Source organism: Natrix helvetica (assembly GCF_964273705.1).
Source record: "Natrix helvetica genome assembly, chromosome: 4".
NCBI lineage: Eukaryota > Metazoa > Chordata > Lepidosauria > Squamata > Natricidae > Natrix > Natrix helvetica.
Window position 1 is genome coordinate 24,365,293 of NC_138550.1, and position 20,591 is coordinate 24,385,883.

Sequence of the window (20,591 nt, forward strand, 5' to 3'; positions counted from 1 at the left end):
TCCTGGTTTAGAAAGAACAATTTTGAATATGACAACAAGACCTCTGTCATTAGTATTTAGATAAGAATGTGTACATAATCCAGTGTATATTGGATGCATACCCAAAAGAACACGACAGAGATCCTTAACAGTGTCTTAATAGCTGTGTCTTTAATTTGTATTTCCATCAGTTGCTACAACAATATTAGGATATCAGATTGAGTATCATTGAAGATAGACACGTTTTAGCTGCCAAACCTGCCCTGTCAGTGTGAAAATAATATCAGTGGCAGAATATTCTATTAGTACATGGATATTCTAAATAATCTTGAACTTCATTTGTCTGGATACATACAAAACTGTGTTTATTTGGATGATGGGCACATTCTTCTCAATATTAGATGAATGGGCACTGTTGTGCGTATTCTTCATAAATCTAAAAGTGTATTTCAACCTTCTGATAAAAAAGAGAGTCACAGTTTAAAATAGTACTGAAAATACTATTTAATATTAGGTACAATAGAATTCATCCCAGAAGATTTGATTTTTTTTTTAATGAATTACTGAGGTCTCTCTCTCTCTCTCTCTCTCCCTCCCTCCCTCTCTCTCTCTCTCTTTGAGAGAGGATAGAAGTATTTTATAGTTCTAATTCTATGAGGTATCACATATGCTTGTTGTGGTACATACACTACCTTTAAATCAGTAGCAACAAGATTATAATTGGTATAACTGATGGCACTGAAGACATTTTCAGGGGAATAACTTTGTTGTTCTTTTATTCTAACATTCAATTGTGTCATTTTAAATACTACCATGTTTAGAATAATATACTGTACAGCCTTTTTGGCTATATGTCCTACAAACCTGTCGAAAGCTTCTTCCTTCCATTCCTTCTCATTCTCTCTCTCTCTCTTTCTCTCTCTCTCTCTCTCTCTCTCTCTCTCTCTCTCTCTCTCTCTCTCTCTCTCACACACACACACACACACACACACACACACACACACACCCCTCTCTGTTGGGAGGGAATGGAAATAACAGAATTCCTGGGTGTGCTGGCCTTTGGTGCTACAGACGCCAGACATACAGTAACAATAAGCAGAATAATATGAATGATGATTTTGAGTGGTAGGAAATATTTTAATAAGAAATATTAGTTTGAGAATCGGTGAAGAAAGTATTGTGGCCCTATTGTCAAGCAGCACAATTAAACTTATTGGAGAAATCTATATGTTAGATGTGATAATACTGACATCTATTGGCAATGGAGTTAAAATGACATGGTAGGTGAGCAAAGGATGCCTTCCTGGTACTAAGTGAGCCTTTAACTTGTCCTTTTCACTGGGGTAAATTAGGCAATAATATTTAAGCTTTAGAATGTTTTCACCTGCAATTGTTGCAGCTATGATTGTTTTTATTGTTATTGATATTTTAACATGAAGAAGATTTTTATAGAGGATCCTGCAGGTATAAGTGCCACCACCTGTTAGGAAAGTAGTTATTAAGGAGGATGGGTCAGGCAGAATTTACTCCATATCAGTGTTACAGGTCGGAGTCAGATATTTTGTGTTCTTTGTTTTAAAGTCTCATAATTATAATTTACAATTTCTGCACATGTGTACCATAAGGTGTGTTTTTTAAAATTCACATAACTATCCAGCACTTGCTTCTAAAATTACAAGGTCCCCAGTGTATTTTTCATACGCAACTTTACATTTACAAGTGTAGATTATTTTTCATGTCAGATACTCCATGCCTTGTGTCATAATGTAGTATGCTGTTAATAGTCAAACTGTTTAAATCGCATTTAAATGTTGGATGGATTTTTTAATATCTGCAGTAATGGTAGGAACATTGGGAGGCAACATATGTGAGATCTATCTTTAACTCTACTAGATCACTAATTTGAAATAAGGGGCTCTGGAACACAGCTCAAAAGATCTCTTGTCTCAACAATAGTTTCTTCCTAGAAAATTGGAGAGTAGAATTGTGGCTGCTTAAAATACTTAAGGTAAAGGTTCCCCTTGCACATATGTGCTAGTCATTCTCTACTCTAGGGGGCAGTGCTCATCTCCGTTTCAAAGCCGAAGAGCCAGCGCTGTCCGAAGACGTCTCCGTGGTCATGTGGCCGGCATGACTAAACACCGAAGACGCACGGAACGCTGTTACCTTCCCACCAAAGGTGGTCTCTATTTTTCTACTTGCATTTTTGTGTGCTTTCGAACTGCTAGGTTGGCAGAAGCTGGGACAAGTAACAGGAGCTCACTATGTTATGAGGCACTAGGGATACTTAAATATTTTAAAAGTATTTAAAATACTTAAAATGCTTAAAATACTTGTATCCAGGAAGGACTTCTTGAAAAGGGCGCATACTTGATCCCCTGCAAAAATTGCATTTCATTTTTGTAGCCATATTGCACAATCTTTCTCAAATTTTCTATTGTTATCCGAAACTATATTTATACCATGAGCCACAATGGCACAGTGGTTAGAGTGCAGTACTGCAGGCTATTTCTGCTGGCTGCCGCTGCCTGCAATTTGGCAGTTCAAATCTCACCAAGATTGACTCAGCCATCCATCCTTCTGAGGTGGGTAAAATTAGGACCCAGATTGTTGGGGGCAGTAAGCTGACACTGTAAACTGCTTAGAGAGGGCTGGAAAGCACTGTGAAGCAGTATATAAGTCTAAGTGCTGTTGCTATTGACTTTTGCTGCCTAGGTATTTAATTTTGCATTTTCTTTCATTAAATTTCATTCTGTTATTCAGTCAATTTCTGAGACCTATCAAGACTGTTTTCAATGCTGTTTCTATCTTCTTGGACATTCTTCCATCTTTCATCCATGCCATTAATAAAACTGTAGAAGTCTAGAAGAGCCAGAACTGAATTTCCTGACAATTTGTTGAGGAATTGTTTTCTAGGTTTGAATGTGATTTTCAAGCCAGTTTTCAAGCCAGTTCTGTGTACCCTGTTTCCCTGAAAATAAGACCTCCCCAGATAATAAGCCCAATCAAGCTAAAATAAGCCCTCCCCCCAAAATAAGCCCTCCCTGAAAGTATTGCAACACAGCAGCAGCCATGAGGTGACCACGCTCGCCACCTCCCCAGATAATAAGCCCAATCAAGCTAAAATAAGCCCTCCCCCCAAAATAAGCCCTCCCTGAAAGTATTGCAACACAGCAGCAGCCATGAGGTGACCACGCTCGCCACCTCCTGCACCTCAAAAATAATAAGTCCTCCCCAAAAATAAGGCCAAATGCTTATTATGGGGGGGTCAAAGTAAAATAAGACCCTGTCTTATTTTCCGGAAAACGTGTATTCATTTAACTGATAAGTCATCTGGACCTTATTTTGTTAACCACACTATTAAGAATGCCATGACTATTTTGTCAAATACTTTAGTGAACTCAAAACTTCTCCAACTGTCAGGCCAGGCCTGGCTATAAGAAAAAGTCTTGAATGGGTTGATTCATTATAGAACAGTAGCAAGTCATATATATCACATCTGCTTGCTACCTGTACTGTATGTATGTATAGATTTGTGTGTTTGTGTACCATGTATATATGCATGTGAGTTTTTGTGTGTGTGTGTGTGTGTGTGTGTGTGTGTGTGTGTGTGCACGCACATGTGCTTGCAGGTATGTATGGTTGTAGTAATTAAGATGCCAGAAGATGCAAGCAAACCCAGGTTCTATTTCTCCTTTAGACACAGAAACTAGTTGAGTAAGATTCTTTCTCAGACTAGGCTGGGAACTGAAAAAGAAATTGCTGTCTACCACAGTGATAATTATAGTCCATACCCTTCAATGGAAAAAGCCTTCATCGTGCAATGGATAAAACTTGGGCTGATTCTAAATTTTAAGGCTCTTTCTGTCCCCTTTTTTAATCAATTGATTATTGGCCATTTTATTTTGTTTCTTCAGCCTTCAGATTAGAGTTTCATATTGTTTACACAATGGTTCTGTCTTGTCTGGGAAGCTCTGGTTCTAATTTCACAGCTTCAGACGTCGTAACATTGCAATGACCTTTTAAGGAGGTTACAGTATCTGACCAAATGTGAAAAAGAACAAGATTAAAAAAGGTATCATTGATCTGGCAACATCTGATCTTAACAAATCCATGTTGATTTCTGGTACTTACTGCAGCATTTTCAAGATCGCTTCATGCCCTGTTCTAGAGTCTTTCCAACTATTGATGTCAAGAGGGATTAGTCAGTGATTCCCTGGATCCTCCTTTTTCCTCTTTTTGAAGATAGGGTTAACGTTTGCATTCCTCCTGCCATTATCATTTCATTAGTTCTCCAGTATTTCTCAATGCCCTTTGCTAATTTTGGTTAGTACATTTGCTTGTTTCACTCTTCTGGGTCCATTTTTAAAAATTATTCTTAGTTTAGTTTTAATTCTCCAAAGTATTAGACAGCAGAATAAGAAATGTTGAGTGGAACCTACAGTAATCAAGGACAGAACCCAGCTAGAAACAAGGAGAAATTTCCTGACAGACCAATTCACCAGTAGAACTGCTTGCCTTCAGAAGTTGTGGGAGCTTCCTCACTGGAATTTTTTAAGAAGAGACTGGGCAGCCACTTGTCTGAAATGGCCCAGAGGTCTCCTGCTTCATCGGTAGTTTGGGCTAGAAGACCTTCCAATTCTCTTTATTCCATTATTCTTTTTCTATGTCTATATTGCAAGCTGCTCACAATCAACTGAGAGTCAAGCACGGTCCATGTTGATTAAATAAATAAATATAAAAATATTCAGAACAGCAACCAGCAAGTTTCTTTAGTTCCCTAGGGTGTAATTGATCTGTCCCAGGCTCTAAAAATAAGTACTGTGCTTCTGTCAGTCTCAAGCTTCAATACAGGTCCTTAAGTTTGCTCATCACACTTACTTGATGGCGCTCATATCTTCTTGCGGAAAAAGATGCAGCCAAAAGGGGAGCGGAATTGTTCTGTCGTCATTGCTTGTTATCATATTTCCACCTTACTGGTTGATATAATCCGTATAGCCTGTTTCTTTTATTTTGAACATGTCTAAAAAGCAGAGGACGCAGTGGCTCAGTGGCTAAGATGCTGAATTTGTCAATCAGAAGGTCGGCAGTTCAGCAGTTCGGATCCCTAGTGCCACGTAATGGGGTGAGCTCCCGTTACTTGTCCCAGTTTCTGCCAACCTAGCAGTTCGAAAGCACATAAAAAATGTAAATAGAAAAATAGGGACCACTTTGGAAGTACAACATGTTCTGGGTTCAAGTTGCCCTTATTTATCAGATGTATATAATCACCCATTTCACAAGTGTAATTCTGCACAGGATACAATAAAATGTTTGCTCAAAAAGAGATGTTTCACTATATGATTCCTAAGCAAGGAATGTTTTAGCCCACTTTTGCTGGGAGGACCAGCTCGGCTCTTTTCTGGGAAAGTTGGAAGTGATTCATAGCTTAATTAGTGCTTGTTGCTACTGCAGTAGCATCTTCCAAAAATATTTAGAGATTTCAACTGATACAAAATGCAGCTAGACAAGGAATTATGGATAGAAGCTGGTCAAGGAGAGATTCAACCTAGAAATAAGGAGAACTTTTCTGTCAGTGAGACCAATGGAACAGCTTGCCTTCGGAAGTTGTGGGGGTTTCATCATTGGAGGCTTTTAAGAAGAGATTGGACTGCCATTTGTCAGAGACGGTGTAGGGTTTCCTGTTTGGATGGGAGATGGATTAGATGATCTATAGTACAAGGTCCCTGCCAATTCTGTTAATCTGTTAACCAGACTGGACAGCCATTGGTTTGAAATAGTATAGGTTTCCTGTCTGAACAGAGGGTTAGACTAGAAGACCTCCAAGGTCCCTTCCAACTCTGTTATTCTGTATTCTAAAATATAATGGTATGTGTTTGTGTGAAATATGCAACAGAGAACATATTCGTCTTGAATTAAGTCCACCGGCTTGCAGTTCCAAGATATTCCAAGGTTCTCAGTTTGTCCATAAGGCTCAAATATACATGTATAAACACACAAATTATTTGATTGAGTTTGTTTCTTGCACTATGAATAAATCCACTTAATACTATGGGAAGCATCACTACTTACTATTCTATTTTCAAATTCAGTTTATTCTACAGAGTAGCAAAAATAATTGCTTAATTTAATTATCGAAGGCAAAAACTAGAAGTTGCCTGCTTTACAATTTGATTCTAGTTTTATGTTATATATTTAATACAATACAATAGTAGAGTTGGAAGGGACCTTGGAGGTGTTCTAGTCCAACCCCCTGCCTAGGCAGGAAACCCTATACCGTTTCAGATAAATGGCTATCCAACATCTTCTTAAAGACTTCCAGTGTTGGGGCATTCACAACTTCTGGAGGCAAGCTGTTCCACTGATTAATTGTTCTAACTGTCAGGAAATTTCTCCTCAGTTCTAAGTTGCTTCTCTCCTTGATTAGTTTCCACCCATTGCTTCTTGTCCTACCCTCAGGTGCCTTGGAGAATAGTTTGACTCCCTCTTCTTTGAGGCAACCCCTGAGATATTGGAATACTACTATCATGTCTCCCCTAGTCCTTCTTTCTCTTAAGCTACCCAGTTCCTGCAACCTCTTCATATGTTTTAGTCTCCAGTCCCCTAATCCTCTTTGTTGCTCTTCTCTGCACTCTTTCTAGAGTCTCCACATCTTTTTTACATCGTGGCGACCAGAACTGAATGCAGCATTCCAAGTGTGGCCTTACCAAGGCATTATAAAGTGGTATTAACACTTCACGTGATCTTGATCCTATCCCTCTGTTTATGCAGCCTATTTAGTCATATTAAGCATGGCAGAGCAGCTGTCTGAAAGGTGTAGCATATAAATAGGCAAACCCCTAGTAGAATACTTGCTTTGCTCCTAGGGATTCAATTTCACTTCAGCTTAAGATGCCTCTCTTCCAAAACTAGTCACTGCAAGATGTGTCAGCGAGGAGGCACCTGATTATTGGAATTCTCTCCAGTTTCTTCATTTCAACTTATTTCACCTTGCAGGAAAATGGTAATGCAGTAATCCTATTGCCTATGTTTTCTAGCCAGAGATCTCAGTTTCAAAATGTAGGCATCTATATTATATACATTTGTCCTTAATTGCTCCCAGTAATGTATACAGCTACAAATACAGTATCTGTCCCCTTCACTTTTAGAGACATAGTTGGTCACTAAAGCAATCTTGTTATGCATGCTGAAAAGTGATGAGTGCCATCTAGTGGCTGTTTGTAAAAATACATTCCCTCTCATGGCGCCCACTTTTTTTAGCCAGCTCATCCAGTTTTCCTCATAGAATAAATATTGGAAGAATATTTCCAAACGCCTACAATCTTTTCAGTGGGTATCTTTAGCTTCTTATTGTGTATTGCCTTATGCTAGTTTAAAGTATGTTTTACTTAGGATTTTAATATTGTTTTATTGTAAACTGCTATGAGATGCTTCGGCATAGGAAGCAAATATAAATATATCAAATAAATAATTTATTTATTTATCCCCCCCGACATTAGAACCACTACTGACCTCCGCTCCTTCCGACAGAAACTGAAGACACACCTGTTCCGACTGGCTGGTTTGGCATAATTTATAACGTCTACCTCCTGGCATACACATTCTTACTGGTTTTTAGAGGGATAGTGTTTTAAATTTAATCTGATATTTTAAACTTTTGTATTGACTTATTTATTAGCAGTACAGTTTGGCATATTTTATCCTCCTCATATACATGTATTTCTGTAGTTATTTCTATGTTTTAATCTGTTGCATTTTAATGCGGACTGTACACCGCCCCGAGTCCCTTTCGGGAGAGGGGGCGGTATATAAACGCTAATAATAAATAAATAAATAAATAAATTTATTTATTTATTTTAAAACTATATGCTGCCCATCTCCCTGATAAGGTGATATAAATATATAAAATAAACAAATGCATGTAGTATACATCAAGTTTATTATTTACTGATGAAACATTAAAATTTAAGCTATGCTCTTAGACCAGTGATGGCGAACTTTTTTCACCTCAGGTGCCAAAAGCAAGAGCGTGCTCGTGTTTCCACCCCCATAACTTAATGCCCTCCCCAAGCCTTTCCCCCTGCACATGCACGTATGACACCCCCCGCTGCCCCACGCATACACACATGGCTTTCTAGGAGCCTGGGGAGGGCGATAACGGCCTCCTCCACCCCACCCCCACCCCCAGTGGGGTTGTTTTTCTCCCTCCACAGACTTCAGAAGGCTTCCTGAAGCCTCCGGAGGGAGAAAAATGGCCCAATGCGCAAACCAGAAGTCCATTCCCGAACTTCTGGTTTGCGTGTAAGGTTGTGAAAAACACAACCCCGGGCATAAAGCGGCCAAAAATGAAGGCTGAAATCAGCTGGCCAGCGCGCGCATTCATGAGGAGCTGACAGGGCAACACCTCACGTGCCATCAGAAATGGCTCTGCATGCCATAACAGTCTTAGACCCAAGAGACCATGTGTATCAGGAAGAAGAAGAAAAAAGTCCTGAGAGTAGAAGAGACAAATCCAACCCAAAATGTGAACCTGTATAGGACCCTCACGTCTAAAAATGTTCTACCTAGTGATGAAATGCTCTGAAGCCTGCTACCAGTTCGCTGCACTACCGGTTTGCTTTGTGCCTGCATGCACGCTTTTACATATTTTACTGCACTCCCAGTGACTTTGTTTAAATGCATCTTGGGCCTTCCACTTCGATCTGCCTCTTCCTTGATATTTTAACTTTATGCACTTCAAAGGGACCCTGGTTTTTTTGGACTCAGTATACCATATTGGTCTCTAAATGCCTTAAGACCTGAAGATCCACTAGTTCCCGCGTGGTCTACAATATGAATTAAATGATTGGCCTTTTTGAGGTAACTTTGCTATAGAGTTATGTCTCCCTATTGTTTTGATTCCTTCATACCAGTGATTATAGTAGCTCCCATTTATTCAGCCCCTGCTTCAATTGTCTTTCAGTTCAGTCAACTTCAATACCAATCATCATTTAATTTTCTCTTCTGAACGTTTCACTGTCTTAACCCATCTTCTCTGCTGGAAGATGGGGAATGTCAGAATGAGACAGTTTCTGCTTTTGATCAGCTAAATTTTTTCTCTCAGGATCTGATGATGAGTAACCAGGAGGAAACTTCCACAAAGAAACCAATTTCAGGCTTATGCTCTGGGTTTTCGGTTCACCCAACTTTTTCAAATTGTAGGTTATTGCTACACCTTTAATTCAGATCAACAAAGGGGGAAAAATAGCAGAAAGTGGTTGCAGCAACCCTGACTTCCAATAGTTAGGCAACTTATAAAAGATCAAGGAGGACAATTTCATAATTTCCATTGTTGTTTCTTCTTCTTCTTCTTCTCCTTCTGCTTCTTCTCCTTCTCCTTCTCCTTCTCCTTCTCCTTCTCCTTCTCCTTCTCCTTCTCCTTCTCCTTCTCCTTCTCCTTCTCCTTCTCCTTCTTCTTCTTCTTCTTCTTCTTCTTCTTCTTCTTCTATTCCTGCAAGTGCAGGGTCCGCTTCTCAGGTCATCAAATACCACTTTGCATGGTCAGCTGCGTCTCCAGATTTTTGTTTCATCTTTCTTCTCCTAATTCTTCAATAATGGAGATGGCAGGGATCATTATGGAGGAATTGGCTGTATTTGGTACAAGGGACACAGGAAACTGGACTTGGTAGACTTTTATTCCTATTTGGTACCTAGCCTGATAGATATATATGGTCCTGTGGTGGGTTCAAGATCCCGTTCCAACTGGTACAGTTGGAACGAACCCGGTGGCATCCACATGGATGCGCACAGTGCACGCATGCATCTTAGCGCCTCCGTGAGACCCTGCAATGCTCCAACTGCTCAGCGGAGCGGAGCGCAGACGCTGTATGCACCATCCGCATGCATGGAAACGCCGAAGACTTAAAAGACCAGTAAGGAGCTCAGGCGGGCGGGTGGGCCCTCTGGAGCACCGGACCAGTATCCAGTGCTCCAGACAGGCTCCGGTATGCCCGTACCGGGGCATACCGCCTACAACCCACCACTGATATGGTCTATATAGTCATTAGGTCTATATATAGCCTGTTTAGCAGCAATTTCTATGGGAGAAGACAAGATTGTTTACTTGCCAGAAGGAAAAATACACTGAAACACAGTGTACTGCCAAACAACACATCATAAAAGCTAGATTCAGGTCACAAACCTCCTTTGCCTCCAGCTTTGGACCATCCCATCTTCCCACCAAGATTTGGACATTTGGGAGTTCATTATTACCAACTTGTCATTATACGAAAGCCAGAGTATAGAATTTTGGCATTCTTAATTCCATTGCAATCTTGCTTCACTATATCTCTGGAAACTTAAATATGCTATCTATGTAGTATATGAGCACAAAGGAAGTTCTCCCATCACATGTTTTACTCTCTATTTACCCATAGGCTTCTCCAAGAAGGAGGACAAGTAGCTGTTCTGACCTGGCTCCCAAATATGACAAACCCTCTGTAGTTAAACAAATGTTCCCTTTATTAGGAACTCCAGCAACCCCAGAAAAAAGTCTCTATCACTCTCACACACACAGCAGGCTAACAAGTCTGTCTGGCATGGAGATGAATAGTTGTCTGTCACACCTATTCATCTCTGCTCCTTGCCTTTTATACCCAGAGGTAGGGTGGGCTTTACTAGCAGAAGTGGCTCTTTTATCCCAAGGATCAGCCCATAGATTTCCACTGTTCTCCTTTCCTCTGCCTTCTGAGCATCCACATGTCAGACACTAGACCCAGCTGTTCCTCCTCTTTTTCATAACCACCTCCAGACCTGGGGGCTGTTGACTCTCCATCTGAGGGCTGATGGATGGACCAAGGTCCACCTCTGTCTCTATCTCTACCAGCTCCATCCCTCTTCCCCCTTGGAGCTCTCAGGTTGCCTTGATGCTGCCCCTGATCCTACGTCACCTCCTCATCTGATTTGACTGCTGATGGGGCCGGTGGACGACAGGCCACAACAATAGCCAAATGAGAAAATTCAGGTTATAGTAGCGTTTGTGCCATCATTCCCAAAATGTTGCTATTGATAAGGCCCTGACTGAGAATGAGATTGTTTCAATTGATATTGTAAATTTCTGAACACATGCTCATTTCTTTCCATTGAATGATTATGCTCCCATGGACATGGAATTAAGCCAAGGGATAAATAGATATGCTGAGCTTCTACACAGCTGAAGTTTAAAAGGATTCCTTTGTTACCGAAAGGAAATTGAAGTCACCTTTGAAATTCATCTGAACAGTTTTTTACAAATGCTTTTTGCATTTGCAAACATTATTGTTTCTGTTTAGAAATGTAAATTGTGTGTTCTCTCCAATGACGTGCAGTGAGGTTTACAGCTGGTGAGGCTGGTGACATCATCAGTGCGAGCCGCGGTCCCCTTCATGTTGACTCAGGAAGGCGGGGAATGGGACCACGTGTGCAGGAGGCTGAAGCTGCCTCAGCCTCCTGCACATGTGGTCCCATTCCCCTCCTTCCTAACGCCTGAGTTAACATGAAGGGGACCACGGAGCATGCTCCGCGGGACCGCAACTCACACTCCGCGGCCCCCTTCATGTTGACTCAGGAAGGCGGGGAATGGGACGTGTGCAGGAGGGAGGGTGAGGCTAGAGGAGCCTCCTGCCCACGTGGTCCCATTCCTGGACATGTGCAGAAGGCTCCTCAGCGCCTTTTCCCTTTTCCCTTTTTTTTATTTTCATGATGAGAGCGGTGAGGCTCTGCCTCCCCTGCCTCCCCTGACCGCACGTCCCTGGTTCTCTCTATAGACATACTCTACATAAACTGGATAAAAGGTAGTCAGATAGATATATTGCACCACCATGAAGTATGGCTGATACGGTGTCTACAATAGCACTATTGTGTGCTTGATATCAAAGCTACTAGGGTTTCATGATTTTGATTCATGTGATATGGCTTTAGCTTTAAAACGTCAGGGTTAACAGCAAATTTCATTATGTCTTCAAAAGAACTTTTTTAATCTTATTAATTAAATACCTACCTCATTTGGAAGGTTTTTTTTTTAATTTCTAATGCGGTCACTTGAATAACATATTGAGAGACGAAATTCAGTGGGCATTATTTTTGAACACATTAATTTTGTTAAAGTTAGCTTAAAAGGTTTTTAAGTTTATTAACAGCCTAATCTTTTTCTTAGAAGTAAAGTCCATTGAACTTTCATAGAACTTTTAGAAAAAAATAGTATTTATGAGATTTAGAACTGAGATGTCCAATACGTTTCATTTCTCATGTGCTTCTACTTTGTGTTACGAAAGTAACAATAACTTGATGCTACCTGAATTCTAACTCTGTTTTATGACCAAAATTTCTAACAACTACAGTGCCTCATTTTTTACCTAGAGTCTATGGTTGTCCATGCAGAGAAAGTTTGGTCTGATATACTTTCAACTATTGCAAAGCTATTAGTGACCTTTACAAACATTTCTGCCCATAACGAAATTCCACAGTTGCAGGGTGCAAAGAATGACATTATTTTAGATTGTTAATATTAGATAATGCCATTTATTTTGTGCATATCAGCATTTTTGTATGACAGCAGAACCCACGGGACACATAGTAATAAATTGGAAAGGGGAAACAGCAGGAAATGCAGCATATTTTATATTATTTCATTATACTAGTGGCTAATCAAGCAGCATATAACTGAGAAACGCAGACACTTAATTGAAGGAGTCTGGATATTAACCCTGACTATCCATGGATATTAGCATCCAATAGTTACTACACATATTGCAGAATAATACACAAACAATATAATTTTCCAGAGCTTTTCTAATCCAAGAATTGACAAACCAATGGTGTGAAAATGATTAGTATACATAGAAGAATCTACAAACAAAATTCCAGTTAGGAAGATTCACATTGTTTTCATACAAGATAAGCATCCATCAAATAATGCTACCTGACAGAGCTGTCCAGCTAATGAGAGAGAGAAGAAAAGGGAAGGGAAGGGAAGGGGAAGGAAGGGCAGGGGAGGGACGAGAGGAGAAGAGAAGAGAAGAAATCTTGGAATGCTACTATTGTTATAGGTTCCTTCTCCAATTTCTAAAGTGGATTCAGCATTAGAGAGAGAATTCTGGAGCCACAGAATGTCTATGTAATATTGATATTAATACTCATAACTGAAAGAGAGCCAACTAAAAGCAAAATGTTGTCCAATAAAGAGACACCAGTGAGAATCGACCACTGGATCTGATTCACTCATTTTCATATAAAACTATGAAAAGCTGCCACTCACTTTCAATTTTTGCTAAATTCTGCTGATCTGTTATCTGTCTGCCTCTTCCTAAGTTGAAGTACTAAACTGCCTCCACATTTTGCTTTGACCTCACTCAAGATGAAAAGTTTACCTGATAAAGATTGAAAGGATATCTCAAGATGTTAAGAAAATGTTTCCACTCAACAATAAATATTAAGGATTTATTTTGGTTGTTAAAATCCCTAGATAGCCACTAGTTGTTCATTCACTGTCATTAGGGGAGCCAAAAGTATTGATTCAATTCTTTCTGAATGATATTACAGGTTTGTTTTTGTTTGTTTTTTAAGTTCATTTTATGGCCAACATTATGATCATAAATCTTTCATAACTTTAAATTAGAATCTGAGGTCATATTACCCAGCTGAAAGAATGGCCCTTGCAGTACTGTCAGTTATGACATTTAATTTCTGAAGATTGTTCACATGGTCCATATTTCAATATCATATTTCAGTATAATAGCTTTTCATTCTAGAATTAAAAACAGAAGAAGGAAAAAAGGTTGTAGAGGTAACAAAATGCAATTTAAAAGAAACATAGGATGTCTTGACAATAGTAACAATAAAAAAAATCAGTCGCTTCAGAATTGTTAGTCATTTAGTTACATAAATTAAAGAAACTATTATTATTGTCTTGGAATATAGAATATAGAATAACAGAGTTGGAAGGGACCTTGGAGGTCTTCTAGTCCAACCCCCTGCTTAGGCAGGAAACCCTACACCACTTCAGACAAATGGTTATCCAACATCTTTAAAACCTCCAGTGTTGGAGCATTCACAACTTCTGAAGGCAAGTTGTTCCACTGATTAATTGTTCTAACTGTCAGGAAATGTCTCCTTAGTTCTAAGTTGTTTCTCTCCTTGATTAGTTTTCACCCATTACTTACAGCAAACTGAGGTGGGAAATATTTCATTACAACTTGAATAATACAATACAATACAATAGTAGAGTTGGAAGGGACCTTGGAGGTCTTCTAGTCCAACCCCCTGCCTAGGCAGGAAACCCTATACCGTTTCAGACAGATGGCTATCCAACATCTTCTTAAAGACTTCCAGTGTTGGGGCATTCACAACTTCTGGAGGCAAGCTGTTCCACTGATTAATTGTTCTAACTGTCAGGAAGTTTCTCCTGATATAAATAGCTTATAACACTGTTGGCACACATTTTATACAGTTTTCAACTAAGATGACTCTGGAGGAGTTAGTTTTAATTTTCATGAAAGAGAAGGTTGAATGGTCCCCTCTTGGCATCAAAATGATCTACCCTGAATTATATCCGTGGAGCAGAAATGAAAAGTGTGGATGTTTCCTAAAATTCAATTTTTGTACTTTGCATTCATAGTCCTGAAAATCAGTAACCCTTCTGCAAACTTGCAAACTATCCACAAACAACACCAAACAAACTTCTTGGGGTTAAAAAAAAATTCAGCACACATGAATAGCATTTTCTTCACCCACTATGGTTGTTTTTGCAGAATTCATTTGTAAAAAAGGGAATAATTAGCAAAGAAGTCAGTCAAATTCTCAACCCAAAAGGAGATATAAATCTCAGCAGAAAAAGCAACAAAGAAGCCCTGCAATCATTCAAAAGAAAACAAAATACATCTCCTTCCCATCCTTCATAAACAGCAACCAGCTGAAACCAAATATAATCTTCTTGTTAAGGGTGGCAGATCATGTACCATCAAACCGAAATCACAGACCTATGAGCTGGTCAATTCTTGAAGAAAACCTTCTGATAATGAAAGAAAGGAATGGTGCCTCTGTTTCCAACCCCTAAAAAGCCTTTACATCTTATGAGTGGTTGTCGGTAGAATAAAGTTTGGTGCACAAAAGGTGATGGTAAAATCATAGGAAGGTCAAGCATATGGGCTGCACAGGGGTCATAGGTGGATTGTGTTGGGAAGAGTTTTTCTTTTTTAGAAGACTTGAAGTTGCTTCGATATTGTGTTGGTGTGTGAATTTCCCACCTCCAGTTGTGGTGGAACCATGTTGCCAATTTTCTAGTAACTGGGACTGCAAGTAGCTCTGAGGGACACAGGAGGAGAGGGGAGGGAAGGGGAGGGGAGGAGTGGAGAGGAGGAAAGGAAAGGAAAGAAAAGAAAAGGAGGGAAGGGAAAGGAAAGGAAAGGAGAAGAGAGGAGAGGAAAGAAAGAAAGGAAAGGAGGGAAAGGAAAGGGCCAGTTAAATTGGACTACAAACTGCAACTCTTGTGATTGACATGAATCCTATGAGTGTTTCATTTACAAATATCTGAACAATGTGGACTATACAGTAGAAAAGATGTTTGTGTTTCTGAATTGGTCAGTGGAACAAGTGGCAATCAAGTAACGTGTGTGTGTGTGTGTGTGTGTGTGTGTGTACACGTACACAAAATACTCAGAGATTATTGAGTTCACAAGTTGCATTTGTGCAAATGTGTGATCGGAAAACCAAAGCTGATTATGCATATTTCTGCTGCTTAAGAAAGGATTGACCCAGCTACAGCTGTGTCATTCTAGTGCCTCAGAATTATCCTGAACAAAAAGGGTTTGCATGCTGCTATACTGTAAATGCACACGGAATTCAATAAATAATAGTATAAGCTTTTACATACTCCTTGGGAGGAGGGGGAATTCCATCGGGTTCAATTCACACTTCATCTCCTTAATCTCAATGAGTCAGTTCAATCGGGCATTTTAGAATATTCATACAAAAGTCATTATTATCTCCTTAAGGAGGAGGCTGAAACATACTCAATATACCCAAAACAGTTTTTCTAAAGCTTAGCTATTTTAAGATGTAGGGACCAACTACCAGAATACTCCCGAGTATGCTGGCAGGAAAAAATTTCGGAGTTGAAGTCCACCAAGTTTAAAGTGGCTAAGGTTTAGAAACACAGACCTAAACCATCAAGTATTTCAGGTCAGATGCGGGGAGGGGGGAGAAAGATTTCTCAGGTCATTGCTAATACACCCTAAACGAAGAGTGGGCAACAATTGCTCTAGATCTGCCTGAGGCCCTCTAGTTAATTTCACGCTCCCCTTTCAAAACTGTTCTGCAAGAGACCAGTTCAAATTTCAAGTGACAGCCTTTTCTCCTTTCCCTGTAGCCTGAGGAATGGGGGGGGGGGGAGAGGAAGGTGAAGAGAGAGGGGGAGGGAGGGAGAGAGGGAAGGGAAAGGTGTTTCACGCATATCTGCTTTTCTCTCTCTTGCAAATTTATAGTGCTTCAACCTATTTTCCAACACCTTTGTATTAAATCCATGATCTTTACCAGCTCATACTATTGATCTGTCATAAGAAATCAGAATTGTTTGTTTTGAATAGCTTTTTTGCACAAAGGTCTGCAACTGAATAATCAGATGTGGTTGATCGGGTCTAGGACAACTCTCCACGGCCAACACACGGCAGGACAACTTGTCACGGGACAATTCAATGCCGTATTGATTTTTTCATTCACTTACTTTTTTCATGGAGGACCACGTTTTCATCAAAAATATTGCAACTCTTATATTTCTGGATTGAACTTCTTTATTTTATTACCATACTGGCCACAGTGCCATCAAAATTAATTCAACTTTTGAATTTCTTGAATTGTTCCGTGACGAACTGCCTCATGGCAAGTTGGCCATGATGAGTTGGCCATGATGGGTTGACCCATTCCATGATTGAGACGTTTTGAACAATCTTGTACTCCTAAACCAGCATTGGCCTTGGCCAGAATGGCTGGTAATCATTATAGTTGAGGTCAAGAACAACAGAAGCACATTATACTGAGGAAAGTTATTCAAAAGACTAAAGATAAAATGGTTGTTGGTACAAATAAGGCTCTCTAAACTGTCTTATCAGCATCCAGCTTTGAGAATTGGCATTCATTAAATGCCAATGAAGCAAAACAATAATACAATAGCAGAGTTAGAAAGGACCTTCGAGGTCTTCTAGTCCAACCTCCTGCCTAGGCAGGAAACCCTATACTGTTTCAGACAAATGGCTATCCAACATCTTCTTAAAGACTTCTAGTGTTGGGGCATTCACAACTTCTGGAGGCAAGCTGTTCCACTGATTAATTACTCTAACTGTCAGGAAATTTCTCCCCAGTTCTAAGTTGCTTCTCTCCTTGATTAGTTTCCACCCATTGCTTCTTGTTCTACCCTCAGGTGCCTTGGAAAATAGTTTGACTCCCTCTTCTTTGTGGCAACCCCTGAGATATTGGAACACTCCTATCATGTCTCCCCTAGTCCTTCTTTTCATTAAATTAGACATACCCAGTTCCTGCCACCATTCTTCATATGTTTTAGCCTTCAATCCCCTAATCATCTTTGTTGCTCTTCTCTGCACTCTTTCTAGAGTCTCCACATCTTTTTTACACCGTGGCAACCAAAACTGAATGCAGTATTCAAAGTGTGGCCTTACCAAGGCATTATAAAGTGGTATTAACACTTCACGTGATCTTGATTCTATCCCTCTATTTATGCAGCCTAGAACTGTGTTGGCTTTTTTGGCAGCTGCTGCACACTGCTGGCTCATATTTAAATGGTTGTCCACTAGGACTCCAAGATCCCTCTCACAGTTGCTACTATTGAGCAAGGCACCACCCATACTGTACCTGTGCATTTCGTTTTTCTTGCCTAAATTCTTCTTCCTCACTCTTTTGATATAAAACTCTCCTTGTGGGTTAAGGGTCGTGTCTACACTAAGTCAACTATTGTATGAACAAATAGAACACATTCTTTCTTAATTAGAAATGGCCACATCAACAATCCTTGATTGTCACAAGAAGTGACAGTAAACAAAATCTGAGAAGTTCAATATGTTCAAACAGAGAGAATGGCTTCCAGAAGTTTGTTCTGCTTTACTGTATTGGTTTTGTTTTGTTTGTTTAATCAATTTCTATGGCTGCCCATCTCAACAGGTGACTGGGTGATGAACAATATTAAAACAAAATACAAGCTGTAGGAAATCAAAATTATGCAGAAAGCAACCCTAAGTAAGAAAGATATGTTAAGGCTAATGGAGAAGAGCATAGGAGGAGGACTGAATCAATATGTTTGTTAATAGCATGAGCGAATACAGTGAAAAAGAGGCATAGCCAACTTGGTTATTATGAATAGTAGTAATGGAGGCTATAAAAGGACCTGGGGTTCATCATGCTTGTGAAAAACTACAGGGAGTCTATGAAAAAATGATAGCATTAAAATACATTTGCATTGTAATGCCAAATGATATGACTTCAAAGTCAAGGTTTTAAAGTGCAGCTTTAATTATGGTGACATAATAATGGGTTTCACAACCTTGTTGTAAGCTGTAATGGTCTCAGTTATGCGTTAACATAGTTATAAAAAAAAGAAGCATGTCAAGCTTTATAACTTAAAAAGAAAATTAAAAAAAATTACAGTGGGGAGGATAATTGGGAAGGGAATCACGGGAGTGAATAATACCAGGTAGTCCCCTCGTTCCTATGCAGATTGTTTTTCTTACTGCCCTAAGAAACCTGGACCTTTTCCAGCAATGAAAATATTTAATTTTGCAGATCCCGTCTACCGCACGAGAAGCTCCATTTTTCTCTCCTTTTTAAAAATAATTTTATTGATATTTTTACATGGATAACAGAAACACTAAAAAAAAAGTGAAGAAAAAAGAAGAAAGTGCAGAAAAGAAAAGAAAAAGAAAAAGATATTCAAAAAAAGAAGCAAGTTCTGGTGGGGTTTTTTTGCAGCAATTACAAACAAGCTTATTTTTCTCTCCCTACCCTTTAAAATTTGATACATATTTCCCTTCTCCCCATATTCAACCCTGTTTAATTAGCTGAATCGAAAATTAACCATCATTTTAACTATTTTTATCCAAAGGTCCATACAAGGTTTTCAGTCTTTTATGAAAGTCCTTATTAGTATACTGCTTCTGAGCTCATGTTTTCCTCTCCCATTCCATAATTTCTGTTAGAGCTTCTCCTTAAGGCTCCAAAATTAAGCTCAGTCTCAGACTAATTTCTTCCTGTCTTGGTTCCAACAGTGCCACATTCAGGGCTTCATTCATTTCTCTAGTTGTTATTTCCATCTTGTTTTCTGGTATCTTCATTTCTCCTTGATTTGTTTAACTTCTGCAATCACTTGCATTGCAGATTCTTCCAATATGTATTCATTTTCCATATTTGCAAATCTTTCAGCCGGATCCTACTAACAAATTAGTCAGTGAAATTATCTCTGGCATAATAATATTAAATCCTCAAGCATCATTTGTAACATCTCTGGTATAATCACTTTTCCTGATATTTGCTGTGTTAGTAATCTTTTCCTCCTTTCTTTTGTGGCTTTCTTGATAATAGCCTCTTTTCTTCCGACCTTCCTTCCCCTCCCTCTCCTTCTCCCTCCCCCCTTGTCCAAAAAGGGAAAGCAATAGCCAATGGAGTCTTTCCTTTCTCCCCCCCCCCCCACCTCTATTCTTAACCTTTTAGTCCCATTCAATCTATGCCCTTTAATGAAGATTCCTCTCTTTTTGTGCAGAAAAATCCACCAACCATTTCTCTTGGAAAACCCAAACTGTCCTCTTTCCCACAGGAATACATGCAATTCATTTATTTCATTTAATTTGAAACTGCATTAAAATAAGCAAAATCCAAATTTGGCTAAACCTTTTATCCATTTAAAATTTTCATACTCCAAACTTGTCGCAAGATATTTTTTTTTTGCTGTAGTTTATTATTGAATCCTTGTATCTATTTCTTTCCATTTCTCTTTATTCATGTTCTAATCTAGGTCATAGGGACACTCACCAGTAGGTCTAATTACTCTGCTGCTCTGAAGATCTCTATAGCTTTTAAGTAGTTATAATCCAAACGTCCAGAGTTTGGACAGATTCGGTATATTTTACAGGCTCTGAGACTGTGAGCTTAATCTTTCTCATACAAAAAATAAATAGATCCTACTGCTTTTACTCATGCCGACAGGTTTCTTCATGAGGAGCTCCCTTCCAGCACAAATGTGGGCAAACTCTTCAACTTCTCCTTGTCTGGAGAAACTGATGGTCTGGACAAGCCTTCTTGTCACATTTCTCTGCTTCAGTATCCGTATGCCATTTTCCTCAACCCAGAATGCTCAAGTTCCTCCCCCCCCCCCCCCCAATTATTTGAGTATCTCACTATTTGGCTAATATTCATCCTTACCACACAGTTTACTGGCTGTATTTGTGGCCTGAAACTGTCCCTACAGCATTCGATCACCTTGTTATCGAAGTGTAAATCTGGCAATAAACAGCAAGGGATTTGTTCCCGCAATCATTTGATCATTTTTTTAACTTTTTTTACCCATTCTAACTGAAGTTCGGATTAGGACTGGGTGAATC

At 39.4% G+C, this 20,591-nt stretch overlaps 1 protein-coding gene across 1 annotated transcript in view; it reads left to right on the forward strand.

Annotated features, from left to right (window-relative positions):
• MTUS2 (microtubule associated scaffold protein 2) overlaps window positions 1-20,591 on the forward strand; it is a 224,671-nt gene that overhangs the window by 155,339 nt on the left and 48,741 nt on the right. The gene's annotated exons all lie outside the window — the stretch shown is intronic.